This window comes from Gorilla gorilla, chromosome 5 (genome assembly GCF_029281585.2).
Source record: "Gorilla gorilla gorilla isolate KB3781 chromosome 5, NHGRI_mGorGor1-v2.1_pri, whole genome shotgun sequence".
In the NCBI taxonomy this organism is placed as follows: Eukaryota; Metazoa; Chordata; class Mammalia; order Primates; family Hominidae; genus Gorilla; species Gorilla gorilla.
This window is the reverse complement of record NC_073229.2, coordinates 98,381,573-98,398,437: the sequence shown is the minus strand read 5'-3', so window position 1 is coordinate 98,398,437 and position 16,865 is coordinate 98,381,573. Positions and strand designations below refer to the sequence as shown.

The 16,865-nt window shown below is 39.3% G+C and overlaps 1 long non-coding RNA gene and 1 pseudogene across 1 annotated transcript in view; both read right to left on the bottom strand.

Annotated features, from left to right (window-relative positions):
• The window catches only part of LOC109027208 (uncharacterized), a 632,904-nt gene that overhangs the window by 403,180 nt on the left and 212,859 nt on the right, over nucleotides 1–16,865 (bottom strand). The gene's annotated exons all lie outside the window — the stretch shown is intronic.
• Nucleotides 8,203–8,616, bottom strand: LOC101144342 (protein FAM136A-like; annotated as a pseudogene).

Below are 16,865 nucleotides of genomic sequence, written 5' to 3'. Positions count from 1 at the left end.
CTATTAAGCTTTGCATGCCTATACCAAAATATTTCATGTACCCCATAAATATATACACCTATTATGTACCCACAAAAATTAAAAATTAAAAAAAATTCAAAAGCCTGGATTTTCAATAAAAGTTAAAATACTGTAATAGTACTCTTCTAAAATCAGACTGAAAGCCCAGACATAATATAAAGATTTGCATAAAGCTAAATCCAGTAGAAACCCACTTTGATTTACAAGATTGTAAATATTTTTAGGAACTTTGTAATGCATGAAATTCTCCTTCCCTGCCTCACAGAGATCTAAAGTGACCAAACATACTAAATATGTAATGTGAAAAAAACTTAGCCCAGCCCCTCCTGGCTCAGTTAGAAGGTCATTTCCTTGGAAAGAGCTATACCCCCAATGGTAAATAAAGCTCCAATTGCAGTCGTAAATGTGGTAATACACAAGATGTCTTCATAGTAAGGCTAATCACCAGATGGGGAGCTTGCCTAATTGGTTGAGGATGTTTTCTGCTCTGGTCATACCTTGGCAAATAGAACAAAGAGAGGCCAAGAGGCCTAATGGCTAGAACATGAGTATGAGTGTGGAGTTCTGTGATCTGCCCTCTGTTCGTTGTGGGTCTCTGGACAATTCCGTTAACCTTGCTATATTTTATTTTACTATAAATATAACTAAGACTCTGCATACTTATCTATTTTCCAGAAAATGTTATAGGCAAAATTATCAAGGTTAAAATAAGAAATAATTCCTCTATATTGAAACATTCTTTTCTGAAGCAAATTAGGTTTATTCTTCTTAATTTCTCTTGGTTCAGCATGTAGAGTCAGTTACATGGCAGCATTTTCTTAGGGATGAAAATTTTTATGGGGTAAAGAACCACTGACAGTCAAACACTAGGGGCCAGGACTCTTCCATGGCAAAGAGCAGCTTAAGGTCAAATTTATTCACTCAATGTCTTACTTCTTCCTATTGACCCAAAAGTTAGGGACAAAGTGAGCACCCCCCAGCAGAGGTGCAGCCAGGTGAGAAACCAGCCTTCATGTAAACAAGTAAGTACCATAATATTTAGGAATAGCCAACACCCAAACCAGACAGAAAAAAAAATTGTTCTCAAATTTTTAAAAAATTTAGGATTACAAGCATGAAGAATTAATGCTAATAATTAATTAATGAGGGTCTGCTATTCCCAGTAGTCTGTAGATTCCTTGTGGGTAGATACTACATCTCTTGTTCCCACAGGTTTGTGTGATAAGATACAGCTAACACAGTGTCATAAGATACAGCTCCAACCATGGCAAAGATCAAAGTGGGTAGAAATCGTGGCCTGAATTGGGCCAGAGACAAACCAAGGTCTTAAGAGAGAACCAGAGAAAAGAGATATGTGCCAGAAACTGGGAGGTGTCACTAGACACAGGGGTAGCAGAAAATGCTCACCTTGAGACCAGAACAGAGGAAGACTGAGTGGCTATAGCAGAAATTGAAAGCATAGAATGGGCAACAAATGAATAGGAGAAGATGCTGAGATTGGAGGCAAAAGCACATCTGAGCACCTCACCTCTGAAATCAGAAGGAAAATGCCTTGAGTGGGGAAATGAGTTTTTATAGCAGAAGCTGGATTTTCAGTCCAGTGCTTCTTAAAGGGACCTGGCTTACTTTTGCTATCATGCAACTGGAATAATTTGAGGTAAACAAAAATGTGGCACATATACACCATGGAATACTATGCAGCCATAAAAAATGATGAGTTCATGTCCTTTGTAGGGACATGGATGAAATTGGAAATCATCATTCTCAGTAAACTATTGCAAGAACAAAAAACCAAACACCGCATATTCTCACTCATAGGTGGGAATTGAACAATGAGATCACATGGACACAGGAAGAGGAATATCACACTCTGGGGACTGTTGTGGGGTGGGGGGAGGGGGGAGGGATAGCATCGGGAGATATACCTAATGCTAGATGATGAGTTAGTGGGTGCAGCGCACCAGCATGGCACATGTATACATATGTAACTAACTTGCACAATGTGCACATGTACCCTAAAACTTAAAGTATAACAAAAAAAATCTAAAAATTAAAGAAAAAGCAGAAACTGAATGGTCTTTCACAGCTGGGCAGGGTATGGCTGGCCAGGACAAAGCAGGACTAGGCAGCAAGAGGTACCAACACTGAGAGAGCCCTCGATCAAAGCATAGCCTGGCAGGCTCCAAGTCGTTACTGGAAGATCCTGGTACCACGGTCTCACAGGCATTGGCCTCTCCTGAACCTTTGTTTGTTCTGCCTAACAGTGGAAAATCCGTTTTCGAAGTAGCAATAATTGTGTAGTAAAGTTATAAGCTATTGTTAGAAATTAGAAAAAATCATTTTTAAAAAACTAGAGAAAATAGTGTTTTATCTCAAAAATGTATAAACATACAGATATATTTAATTTTAGTTAAACTTTCATTTCCTAAGTTTGGAAAAATCACCTAGATTCCTCTAATTGTTCCTGCAGTCAAAAAGTAAATCTACATGTCCCATGCTATATTGAATGAGAAGGGTCTGTTTACTGTGTTCTTGTCTAAATCTCTTGGCCTTTTCCTGTCCAAATAAGTTGGTACTATTAATAATTCAGTCCCCAAAATCAGATAAAATATAAAATTAATTCCCTTTTCCATGAATTTAGATGATATAATTAGGCCATGCTTTTGGCTTATCACTATTTCCATGACTAAAATCACTTGAGAACTGCTTGTTTCCCATCAACATTTGGTCGTAAGAGTGATGGTGGGTGTCTTCTACAGGAGACAGTAGGTCAATGGCCAAAGGCCAATGGAGACAAACAGATGTTGCGGTTAACCAAATTGAGAAGGAATACATAAATTTTATTCCAAAAGCCTCTTGCCAGAAGTGCTATAAAGAGCAAATCCATGCTTGATCCTCTACCTCCCGTTTGATGGAAAATATTCAGATGTATTTGTCTGAATTCTTCAAAGAACCCTGGCAACTTGGTCTTTCCAATAAATATAGGCCAAAAGGGGTATTAATCCCTTTTATAACCCACCAACTTCAGTATGCACATTCTTAGAAAATGTGTGTGAAAAATTGAAGCAAGTTATACATGTAAACAAAATTTTACCTTCTGCTCAAATATGGGGACATTAACAAAAAGGAAAAAAGTACATGTTGCTGAGCAAGTTCATTTCAGAAAATGTCACATATGCGCTTTTCTCAGAAATCTTCCTGGAAACCTTTTCTGGGACTAGATCAAGGGACATACATTATTGTGCATTATAGGAAAAATGGGAAAGGAGCAATTTAGTGAGTATTTGAAACTGTGCCTGAAAATTATTTAAAAAGTATATTTCTGTACAAATTTCTGAGCCAAAAATTGTCTTATAAGTAGGAAATATGGTCACTTTATTTTAAATACTATGAAACTAGAGTGTGTACATTTGCCATAAACATTGAACTAGTCTCCAGTGTGAGAACAAAGGAGAGAGGAGAAGTTTAAGCCTGGAATATTGGCACCACTAAGCCAAAGATACCCACGAGAGAGTATTGCCTACTTCCCAAAAAGCACATTAGGGCCAGGGGCATGTGAGTAAAATGAAGTAGGAATAGATGGCAATAACCACACAAGCCAGAGCTTCTGACCACTGTTCAGAAGGCAGATTTCCTAGATACAAATAATCCCGCAGACCATAAAGTTACAGTCATTGCTATATATATATATATATATATACACACATACATATATATGTGTGTGTGTGTATATGTGTGTGTGTCAGGCAAAAGATAACTCGTTCCCCATGACCCATGCCCTTGTAAAATCTCCTCTCCTTGAATGTGAGCAGAACTTGTAAATATGATGAGATATCACTCCAAAACTATATTACAGGGCAAAAACTGTATTATCAAGGTGGGCCTAACCTGATCACATGATCCCTTTAAAAACAAAGAGTTTTCTCTGGCTGGTTTCAGGAGAGGAAGTCAGAGATTTGACAGCTAGCAGACAATGGGGAGCTCAGTCATAAGCTTTCAAGGAAATGAATTCTGCCTACAAACAATGAACTTGGAAGAGAATCCCAAATCCCAAATAAGAAGCCCAGCCCTGGACAACACTTTGATTTCAGTCTAAAGAAACCCTGAGAAGAGAATACAGTGACATTGTACCTAGACTTCTGGCCTACACAACTGTAAGATAATAAATACATGTTGTTTTAAGCTGTACAGTCTGTGGTAATTTGTGGCACAGTAAGAGAAAACTAATACAAGCTGGGCGTGGTGGCTCATACCTGTAATCCCAGCACTCTAGGAGGCCCAGAAAGGCGGACCACTTGAGCCCAAGGTTTGAGACCAGCCTGGGCAACATGTGAAACGCTGTCTCTACAAAAAATACAAAAAAAAAATCACCCAAGCATGATGGTGTGCACCTATAGTACCAGCTAATTAGGAGACTGAGCTGGGAGGATTGCTTGAGCCCAGGAGGTCAAAGCTACAGAGAGCTGTGATCATGCCACTGCACTGCAGCGTGAGCAACTGAGCAAGACCCTGTCTCCAAAAAAAAGAAAGAAAAGAAAAGAAAACTAACACAAATTCAAGAATACAAATACAAAGAAGAAACTAACACAAAAAGAACCTAATACAAATACAACACTGTACTTGCTGAGTCAAATATGACTAATCTAAGAATCTGCTAACATAGTGACTATAGACCTTCTAAGAATCTTCTAGCTCTACAATTCTATAATTTTAATAAACTTATATAAAATTTATTAAACAGGGGAAAGGATCTCCTGTTTAGTAAATGGTGCTGAGAAAACTGGCTAGACATATGCAGAAAACTGAAACTGGACCCCTTCCTTACACCTTACACAAAAATCAACTCAAGATGGATTAAAGGCTTAAATGTCAAACCCCAAACCATAAAAACTCTAGAAGAAAACCTAGGCCATACCATTCAGGACATAGGCATGGGCAAAGACTTCATGACAAAAACACCAAAAGCAATTGCGACAAAAGCCAAAATTGACAAATGGAATCTAATTAAACTAAAGAGCTTCTGCACAGCAAAAGAAACTATCATCAGAACAAACAGGCAACCTACAGAACAGGAGAAATTTTTGCAATCTACCCATCTCACAAAGGCCTAATATTCAGAATTTACAAGGAACTTAAACAAATTTACAAGAAAAAAAAACAACCCCAGCAAAAAGTGGGTAAAGGATATCAACAGACACTTCTCAAAAGAAGACATTTATGTCTCCAACAAACATATGAAAAAAAGCTCAACATCACTGATCATCAGAGAAATGCAAATCAAAACCACAATGAGACACCATCTCAGGCCAGTCAGAATGGTGATTATTAAAAAGTGAGGAAACAATAGATGCTGGCGAGACTGTGGAGAAATAGGAATGCTTTTACTCTGTTGGTGGGAATGTAAATGAGTTCAACCATTGTGGAAGACAGTATGGAGACTCCTCAAGGTCTAGAACCAGAAATACCATTTGACCCAGCAATCCCATTACTGGGTATATACTCAAAGGAAGATATATATCATTCTACTATAAAGACACATGCAAACGTATGTTTATTGCAGCACTATTTACAATAGCAAAGACATGGAACCAACCCAAATGCCCATCAATGATAGACAGGATAAAGAAAATGTGGTACATATACACCATGGAATACTATGCAGTCATAAAAAGGAATGAGATCATGTCCTTTGCAGGGAGATGGATGAAGCTGGAAGCCATCATCCTCAGCAAACTAACAGAGGAACAGAAAACCAAATACCCCATGTTCTTACTCACAAGTGGGAGTTGAACAATGAGAAAACATGGACATAGGGAGAGGAACAACACACACCAAGGCCCTTTAGGGGGTGGGAGGTGACAGGAGGAGAGGAGGGAACTTAGAGGATGGGTCAATAGGTGCAGCAAACCACCATGGCACACGTATACCTATGTAACAAGCCTGCACGCTCTGCATATGTATCTAGTTTTTTTAGAATTATTTTAAAAAAAGAGAGAAAACAAGCTTAAATAAATAAGATAAAAATACAAACTTAAAAAATTGTTTAAAATAAAATATAAAAAAAGATATTTTAGATTTTTTCAGTAAACAAAGTTTCTTTGTATTATTACACTGTAGGAGCTTTGTATAAATTTTAGCAAATTTACAGTATTTTATGGGAAATATTTTGACTTTGGTCATCAAAACCTGTGTGAAAATTGTAGGTTATTCAAATCACATGCTCATTTAATGTTACCTTAGAGTGTTTTCCAACATGAGGATTTGATCCAATGTCCATAATTTCAAAGGATGTAAATCTGGTAACCATAAAATGGTAAGCCAGCACAGCCAAGTATAGAAACCATGTGCAGTGAAGCAAGTATGTTTCCATTTGGTCTCTGTATTCTTTACTCTGGAGAAACCCTATTCCTCCCAAACAAATCTTGTTTTACTTACATCTGTTTTAAATAGCTAGTATGTAGAGCAAACTACCACATATGGTAACAGAGATCGTATCATCTAAGAGGCATTTGATAATGATATTAAAGTATTTTTAATTGAAACAAATTAGTCACAAACCCCAATTTAAACAACACCTCTTCTGGGTGAAAAGTATCTCAAATATTTAAAAGAAGTTCTTTATACAAAACTCTTCTAAGAAGAAAGAAAAAGAAAAGAAGTATTCTATCTTTTCCTTGATGAATGGCACTTGTTTTATAAACCTAAACAGCAATGTATTTTAGTTTTAGTTTGCATTGCAAGAATGATCATAAATGGCAACTCTAAAAGCCTAGTTTGTCAAAAATGTAGTTAGAAAACATCACATCCTTCTAAAAAAATGATATATCATTCTTTAGTAATGAATAAGGCAATCTTTTTTGTGGCAGGGGGGGAATTAAACCTTATTTATTTTTAAAACCAAATTACTAAGAAAATACATCACAGCCTGAAAACAGCAAATGGACAGGCTGTATTATCATTTCAAGTAATAAGCTGGTGAAAATACAATGAAGTTGGTATCAAAATAATAAGGTGCCATGCCAGGGCAGGAACACTGCAAGTTTCAAAAGCCCCGGGCAAAAATGGTATTTGATAATGGGGGCTGCCTCTCCTTTGCTCTAAGGGAGTCAGCTCATCCTAGCCCAAGTTGTTTACTTTTTTTCCCTTGAATTTCCTGTTGCCAGGGGTTTGTGTTGTCTCAATCGGGCTCTGTTAATTCAGGGAGCTAAGGAAACAATGCTAGGTTTAGGCTTCCATTCCATTCTGTTTTATAAAAACCAGGTTTTTCCAAATCCAGTACTTCATAACTCCCTTATAAGCAAGTAGCCAATTGTTCCTCTTTTACTGTTCATTCCTAGATACTAATATATATCACAATCAAAACCCCCTTCTCTTCAAGGGGAAAGTGTTACTACAAGATTGTCCTGTCATTTTGCTACATACAACCTCAGGGCCCATCAGCCAGTAAGAGGGAAGCTCTGCTTCCCATAATTAGTGTGTCGTCACCACTCTTGTTTTTGCACGGTCTCCAGGTTGAAAGACACAGCATGTAATAATTTTAAGAAATGTACATTTACATATTGATGACCAGAAATGGGGATCCACAAGGATCTTCAAAGTTCTTATCCAAACTACTCTCCCTCCCAATTCCACATCTTAAAATGAATTTGTATGCCATTGTATGAATTACACAAAATCAAGAAAACTAAGACCCAGAAATTTGTTTTTCCCTTCTAAGTGATTGACCTCTTGGATTTTGTTTCACAGCTTATAGAAAATGGTGTGATGACCCTTCTGGTAAACAGGATGTGGGCAATAAAGAGAAAATATCTCTCCTCAAACTCCTTCAGGTCTAACCTGCCAGCCTGTTGGTACCTGTGTAGTAAGAGTCTGGTACCTTGGAGGGCTCTGGTTTATTACAGGCAAGATCCTTACTGCGAGGACAAGCACTAGCCACAGGAACATAAGCTCTAAAACTTCATGTAATATCTCTGATGCAATTTAGCACCACTTTTTCCCATTTCACTTTTTAGGACTGAAACATGAAAGAACCAGTGTCCAGAGGCAAGTGACATATGCCTTACACTTGTTGCCATCCTTAATTTCTTCATTCATAAACTTTGCTTAAAATACTGAAATTCCCAATTCCTTATTAAAAAATATATTCTTGTCCTCAGTCCCGATGGCCACTGGCAAGGACTTCTATTTCCCAATGGATAAGAGAGCCTCCTTCTTCTTGGTCATGGTTGGGATGAGGTGCATGTGGTCATCCACACACTTGGTCACACGACAGTCCAGCTACCGCTTCCCCTGAAGCGCCTTACTCCCAGCATCTATTGAATCTTTGGCTTTGTCGTTGCAATGTTTGGTGCACCAGGCCTGGCGGTCATGGAACTTCTCCAACTTACTGGTGACCAAGGCCTGGACTTGAGCCAGAGGTGCATGGCAGCGCTCGATGCACTGGTGCACTTACTGCATGGATGCCTAGCTGTCCTCACAACAGCTGGTGCTGCACGGGAACATAAGACTCTGCATCTTCCGGATGTTCTCTCTCTCTAGACTCTTCACCATGGAGTCCACCGTCTCCTGCACCCGCAGCTGCTGCAACTCCGCCATGACGACCCCGCCCTGCCCCACGCCGCACCTGGTGCTCACCAATAAGGCAATCTTAACTAGCTAAATTTAAATAGGATGTCTATGGCAGATTACAATTATAAAAATGCTTAATGTCAGGTATATTAAAAATTTGTGAAAATCATTGCCAATGATAGGGCAAGGCAAGTGTATCCAAACAAATGAGTTAATGTACGTAAAACATTTAGAACAATCCCGAACTGTTGTATATATTATTATTATTATTTTCACTCAATATTTTCCCTGTGGACATCCTTTGACTTCAGTCCTTTTGTTGTGTACAAAAGTAGTTCACACCAGGCGCAGTGGCTCATGCCTGCAATCCCAGCACTTTGGGAGGCCGAGGCGGGTAGATCACCTGAGACCAGGAGTTTGAGACCAGCCTGGCCAACATGGGGAAACCCTGACTCTACTAAAAATACAAAAATTAGCCGGGCATGGTGGCACATGCCTATAATCCCACCTACCTGGAAGGCTGAGATAGGAGAATTCCTTGAACCCAGGAGGCGGAGGTTACAGTGAATCAAGATCGCGCCACTGCATTCCAGCCTGGGCAACAAAGCAAGACTCCATCTCAAAAAAAGAAAAAAAAAGTGGTTGCAGGTGCACTTTCAAATATCATCAGTTTGCAGTAGTCCAACTGAAGAGATTAAAAGATTCCAGGTACTGCTGCCATCTCGGCTCACTGCTACCTCCCTGTCTGATTCTCCCGCCTCAGCCTGCCTAGTGCCTGCGATTGCGTGCGCGCGCCGCCACGCCTGACTGGTTTTCGTATTTTTTTGGTGGAGACGGGGTTTCGCTGTGTTGGCTGGGCTGGTCTCCAGCTCCTAACCTGGAGTGACCTGCCAGCCTCGGCCTCCCGAGGTGCTGGGATTGCAGACGGAGTCTCGTTCACTCAGCGCTCAATGTTGCCCAGGCTGGAGCGCAGTGGTGTGATCTCGGCTAGCTACAACCTCCACCTCCCAGCCGCCTGCCTTGGCCTCCCAAAGTGCGGAGATTGCAGTCTCTGCCCGGCCGCCACCCCGTCTGGGAAGTGAGGAGCGTCTCTGCCTGGCCGCTCATCCTCTGGGATGTGAGGAGCCCCTCTGTCCGGCTGCCCAGTCTGGGAAGTGAGCAGCGCCTCTTCCCGGCCGCCATCCCGTCTAGGAAGCGAGGAGCTTCTCTGCCGGCCGCCCATCGTCTGAGATGTGGGGAGCGCCTCTGCCCCGCCGCCTGGTCTGGGATTTGAGGAGCGCCTCTGCCCGGCCACAACTCCGTCTGGGAGGTGAGGAGCGTCTCTGCCCGGCTGCCCAGTCTGAGAAGTGAGGAGCCCCTCCGCCCAGCAGCTGCCCCGTCTGAGAAGTGAGGAGCCCCTCCGCCCGGCAGCCACCCTGTCTGAGAAATCTTAGAGGAAAATCTTTCAACTTTTACCCGTTCAGTATGATGTTAGCTGTGGCCTTCATATGAAACCATAAAAGACCCCAAATACCCAAGCAATTTTGAGCAAAGAGAACAGTGCCGGAGGAATCACACTACCTGGCTTCAAGATATACTGCAAAGCTATAGCAACAAAAACAACATGGTATTGGGATAAAGGTAGACACATAGATCAACTGAACAGAATAGATAGTATGGAAATGAATCCACCCACTTACAGCCAACTGATTTTAAATACACACTGGGGAAAGAGCAATCTCTTCAATAAATGGTGCTGGGCACACTGGATGTCCACACACGGAAGAGTGCAGTTGGACCTCTGTCTCTCACCATACACAAAAACCAACTCAAAAGGGATTGGAGACCTAAATGTAAGACATGAAACTATAAAACTGGAAGAAAACATGGGAAAAATCCTTCAAAACATTGGTCTGGGCAAGGATTTTTTAAATAAGATCTCAATAAAACAGGGAACAAACCCAAAAATGAACAAATAGGATTACATCAAACTAACAAGCTTCTGCACAACAAAGGAAACAAAAGAGTGAAGAGACAGTCCACAGAATGGGAGAAAATATTTGCAAACTATGCATCTGACAAAGGACTAATATCCAGAATATATAAGGAATGCAAAAAACTCAATAGCAAAAACAAACAAATAATTCTATTAAAAATGGGCAAAAGACCTGAATAGGCATTTCTCAAAAGAAGACATACAAATAGTCAACAAGTATATTTTTAAAATATCCAATATTACAAATCATTGAATAGGCATTTCTCAAAAGAAGACATACAAATTCTCAACAAATATATTTTTTAAATGTCCAACATTACAAATCATTGAATAGGCATTTCTCAAAAGAAGACATACAAATAGTCAACAAGTATATTTTTTAAATGTTCAACATTACAAATCATTGGGGACATGCAAATCAAAACCAAAATGAAATATCACCTCACACCTCCTGTCAGAGTGACTATTATCAAAAAGACAAGAAATAAACGCTGGTTAAGGATGAAGAGAAGTGGAAACTCTTATACACTGGGAATGTGAACTAGTACAGCCACTGTGGAAAACAGTATGGAAGTTCCTCAAAAAAAAAAAAAAAAATAGAACTATCATATGATCCAGCAATCCTATTGCTGGGAGTTTATCCAAAGAAAATGAAATCAGCATTTAGAAGAGCTATCTGCACTCCCCTGTTTATTACAGCACCATTGACAATAGGCGTGATACGGAATCAACCTGTCTATCAATGATGAATGGATAAAGAAAATGTGGTATTTATACACAATGGAATATTACTCAGCCATAAAAATGAGAATGAAATCCTATCATTTTCAGCACCACGGATGAATCTTAAAGACATTATGGAGGTCGAGGTGGGTGGATAACTTGAGGTCAGGAGTTTGAGACCAGCTGGGACAACACAGTGAAACCCCGTCTCTACTAAAAATACAAAAAAAAAAAAATTAGCTGGGCATGGTGGAGCATGCCTATAATCCCAGCTACTCAGGAAGCTTAGGCAGGCGAATCGCTTGAACCTGGAAGGCAGAGGTTGCAGTGAGCCGAGATCATGCCACTGCAATCCAGCCTGGGCAACAGAGTGAGACTCCATCTCAAAAAAATAAAATAAATAAAAATAAGTGAAATAAACCAGGCACACAAAGGCAAATACCACATGATCTCACTCATTTGCAGAATTTTAAAAAGTTGATCTCATAGAAGTACAGAGTAGAACAATGGTTACCAGAGGCTGGGAAGGACAAGGGGAAGAGAGGGAGGTGGAGAGATTGGTCAGCAGATACAAAATCACAGATAGACAGGAGGAATAACTTCTGATGTTCTATTGCACAGTAGGGCAACTATGGTTAATAATATTTATTGTATGTTTCAAAATAATTAGAAGAGAGGATTTTGAATGTTCTTGCCATAAAGAAATGATAAATGTTTTTAGTGTTGGATACACAAATTACCCTTATTCGATCATTACACAATGTAGACACATATGGAAACACCACTGTACCCCATAAATATGTACATTTATTATGTCAATCAAAAATGAAGTTAAAAAGTGTACATTTCAGTGGTTTCTAGTGTAGTCACAGAGTGTACAAATATCGCCATGATCTAAATTTAAAACATTTTCACCCAAAGAAAGAAACCCTCTCTACCCATTAGCAATCACTCCCCATTTCCCTCCCACCTCTACCAGCTCCAGGCAACCATAAATCTATTTTTAGTCTCTATAGATTTGCCTGTTCTGGGTATTCCATATGAATGGAATCACACAAGATGAAGTATTTTGTGACTGGCTTCTTTCACTTAACATAGTGTTTCCAAGGTTCACCCACATTGTTGCATGTATCGGTACTTTATTTCCTTTTGTTGCCTAATAATATTGCATTGTATGGATAGATCACTTTTTTTTATTCATTTATCAATTGATGGCCATTTGGGTTGTTTCCATTTTCTGGCTACTAGGAATAATGCTGCTGTGAACATTCATTTACAGACTTTGGTGTGGATGTATGTTTTTACCTTTCTTGGGTTTATACCTAGGACTGGAATTGCTGGGTCACATGATAACTCTGTTTAGCCACTTGAGGAACCACCAGACTGTTTTCCGAAGTTGTTGTACCATTTTACATTCCCATCAGCAATGTATAATGAAGGTTCCGTCCTAGTAGTGTGAGGTGGTATCTCACTGTGGTTTTGATTTGCATTTCTCTGGTGAATTATGGTATTGAGCATCTTTTCATATAATCATTGGCTACTATATATCTTCCTTGAAGAAATGTTTATTTACATCCTTGGTCTATTTTTTAATAGGGTTTTGTCTTTTTATTGTAAGAGTTCTTTAAATATTCAGGATCCAAATGCTTGTCAAATCTATGATTCGTAAATATTGTCTCCCATTCTGTGGGTTGTGTTTTTTACTATTTTTTATTGTGTCCTTTGTAGTACAATGTTTTTAAATGTTTATAAACTTCCGTGTTTTTTTTTCCTTAGGCCACTTGTGCTTTGGGCAGGATATCTAAGAAGGCTTTGACTAATCCAAGTTTACAATTACTTATTCATATATTTCTTAAGGGTTGTATAGTTTTAGCTCTTGCATTTGGGCCTTTAATCCATTTTGTGTTGATTTTTTGATATGGTGTGAGGTAGGGGTCTGATTTCATTCTTTTGCATGTGGATATCTAGTTGTCCCACCCCTGTGTACTGAAGAGACTATTTTTTCTCCCATTGAATTATCTTGGCACCAATGTTGAAAATCAGTTGACTGTAAATTTGAGGGTTTATTTCTGGACTGACACTTAATTCTATTCCTTTGATCTATGTGTCTGTTCTTATGCCAGTGCCACTCTACCTTGATTACTGTAGCTTTGTGGTGAGTTTTGAAGTCAGGAAGTGTGAGTCTTCTAACTTAGTTCTTCCTGTTCAAGATTGTTTTGGCTATCCTGGACCCCTTGAATTTTCATATGAATTTTAGAATCAGCTTATCAATATCTTAAAAAATACCACCTTGGATTTTGATAGGGATTGCACAGAATCTGCAGACCAATTTTTGCAGTACTGTTATCTTAATAAAGTCTTCCAATGAAAATAAAATAAAATAAAATAAAAGATTCCAAATAATTCCCAAATAAATAAAAAATAGCCACAGTGCAATTATTTCTTATGGTGTCTAGAAAAGCATTCAGTGTTGCCTGTTCACTTGTCACCGCCTGTTAAAATGTCTACTCAGGCCAGGCATGTTGGCTCAGGCCTGTAATCCCAGCACGTTGGGAGGCCAAGATGGGCGAATCATGAGGTCAGGAGCTGGAGACCAGCCCGGCCAACATAGTGAAACCCTGTCTCTACTAAAAATACAAAAATTAGCCAGGTGTGGTGGCAGGCACCTGTAATCCCAGCTACTAGGGAGGCTGAGGCAGGAGAATTGCTTGAACCCAGGAGGCGGAGGTTGCAGTAAGCCCAGATCATGCCACTGAATTCCAGCCTGGGTGACAGAGCAAGACTCCATCTCAAAAAAAAAAAAAAGAAAAAAAAGAAAAAAAATTGTCTACTCAGATCTGCTCATTTCTCTGACCAGGAAGGCAATATTTGGTACACTCCAGTGTACATGCAGTCTCTCATTGCCAGTACTTGACAATATAGTTACTAGTCCTCTTCCCTCTTGCTCAGTGCCAGCTTATCCTCAGTACTATTTTACATGAGTCTCTCAGTTCATCACTTCACTCCACAGCATTTATAGGATGGGTGAGAATAGAGATAAACTTCTCCCACTTACCGTCACTTGATGAACATCTGTGAAGAGATCCAATATGCCACAGGACATTAACTCGAAAACATTGTACCCAACAAGCTCTTTTGCAACCAATTTATCGAATGGGCCAAAGAGTTTAAGTAGGATTTTTTTTTAATTTTGTTCATATCTGTCCTCAAACCTGTTTTGTCATATTTTCCTTCCCCTACCTCTTGGCCATATCTTAGATTCCACAGCTTTCTGATTACTTTCAGGCATTAGAATAGTCTCCTTTTCCATCTTCTTTCCAGTTTAATATACAACAAAGCATTCAGTTTTCACTCAATTTTAAGCTTCCACTTCCCAGCCTCACTCAGGACTGATTCTCAGTTTCACAGTAATTGGAAGCAAGGGCGTATCATGATATTTTACTATGTTTCCACCTTTCTCTTCCAACTTCATTCCTGACTCACTACACTGCCTCTAGCTCCCCCTAGACGTGGGTTGGGAACAGGGATGAATGTTAAATTGGAAAAATCTGTTTAAAATTAATGGCATCATTTGTATTTTCTCCTGGTTGTTGGAAATCCTCTGTCACGGAAGATGTCCAAACATTGGCTCTCTCACACAAGGGATGTTTTGGTGGGTTCTCTGGAGACACTTTCCCACAGAAGCGTTCAACATTACATCATTTACCAGTGAGCAACATTTTTTCTGGATGCCTTCAACTGGCTTATTCACAGTCCCCATTTCTAATGACACCCCACAGAACCTTCATTTGCTGGGTCACCTTGCCTCACTAGACATCCTCTCTAAAGGGTTCTATTTCGCTTCCTTCCACAGTGCCTTCTCTTGCTCCAGTAAGTGTACCCTTGCCCTCCTACTAATGGAGTTATTTGCTCTCACTGCAGCTTTCTCTCCTTGCTTGTTCTTTAGCAGTTACTCGAGGTAGCTTTTCATAATTGATAATCTTCTAGGTAAAAATCAAACACATTCCTTGTGCACATTCAAGCCAGGGTAAACAGATCAGCATCACCCAAGCTCATTTCCACAGCTCAGCCACCAATCACCAGGGGCAATATGGCAGTTTCCCTTCATCATAAGAAGACATCCTCCACCACTTAGCTGAGTTAGAATAAAACAGTCTCCTCTTGAGTAAGCCAACAATCCTTTTCAAAGCATCTTCCTCCTATTTCTCCAAATTTATTATCTCATGTCACATTGGCTAAAGGTTATAAGATCATTTTTATTTCCACTCTTTAGCAAGTCCTTTGGAAATGTCTCTGGTCTTCAGAACAAGAGAGCACTTAAAATATAGTGTTCCCAGCTTTGAAGCCTCTGCTGACATCCTGGGACAGGAGGGTCATATTTAACATTAATACTCCAGAATTAAGGAAAAATAAACATAATTTTGTGGGTTCACTTTCTCTAGTAATTAGTTTAGACTTTATTAGGAATATACCTATAGCAATTAGATATATATCAATAGCTTCAGAAGCCAAGGTAAGATATTTTCCAGGTAATGGGAGAAACAGAGAAGAAAACTTTCAAAACAAACCTGGATCCTTAGTGGCTCAATTATGTTGGATAGTTTCCTGAGCATTATTTCTCTATCCTTTCAATGCATGTGGTGGTTTTAAAATATATCTGCAAACTCCTTTATATCATACTCCTCACTTCAAGAAGTTGAGTTGAATTCCCCTCTTCTGAAATGTGGGCTGGATTTATAACAATAAACTTCAAACCAATAGATTATGGCAGAATTGATGGAATATGATGAGGCATAAAAGTCATTGAGGGTTCTTGCTCTTTCTCTTAGACCCCTTGCTTTGAAAAAAGTCAGCTGCCATGCTTTCAGGACACACAACCACCCTATAAAGAGGCCCATGTGACAATGAACTGAGGACTCCTGTAAAGAACCATGTGAGTGAAACATCTTAGAAGTGGGTCTGATAGCCCCTGTCAAGCCTTCAGATAACTATAGCCTCAGCCAACAACTGGACTGCAGGCGCCTGAGAAACTCTACACCAGAACCTCAGCTAACTTCTCTCCAATCCCTGACTCACAGAAATTGTGATTTAATAAATGTTTGTTATTTTAAGTCACTAAGTTTAGGGGTAATTTTTATATAGCAGTAGATAACTAATACAATATGGTATTTTACATATTAAAATAAATTTAAAATCCCATATATTCTTTCCTGAATTCCATATGCCATTTACACACAAAATATACCAATAATCAAATGCATGCCTTGACTCAAAGTCAGGTACTGTGATAACTTCTTTTTATAACAGTCTAATCATTCAGCTGAGCATGATTACTAATTCACAGACCGATCAGCTGATAACCTCCCCGACTCTTGATGAAATGACTTGTTCTGTCAGGAGTTACTGAGAAGGACATACACACATTAACATAATGTGAATCTGTGTATTAAGGATCATATTTAGATTCATGGTCACATGGGCCAATAGTAAGTAATGAAGAGAAGACTCTATTGTGCAAAATTATTCCTCTGTCACTAACATTTTAAACTCAAATATTATAACATTCCTATTTTTTTAG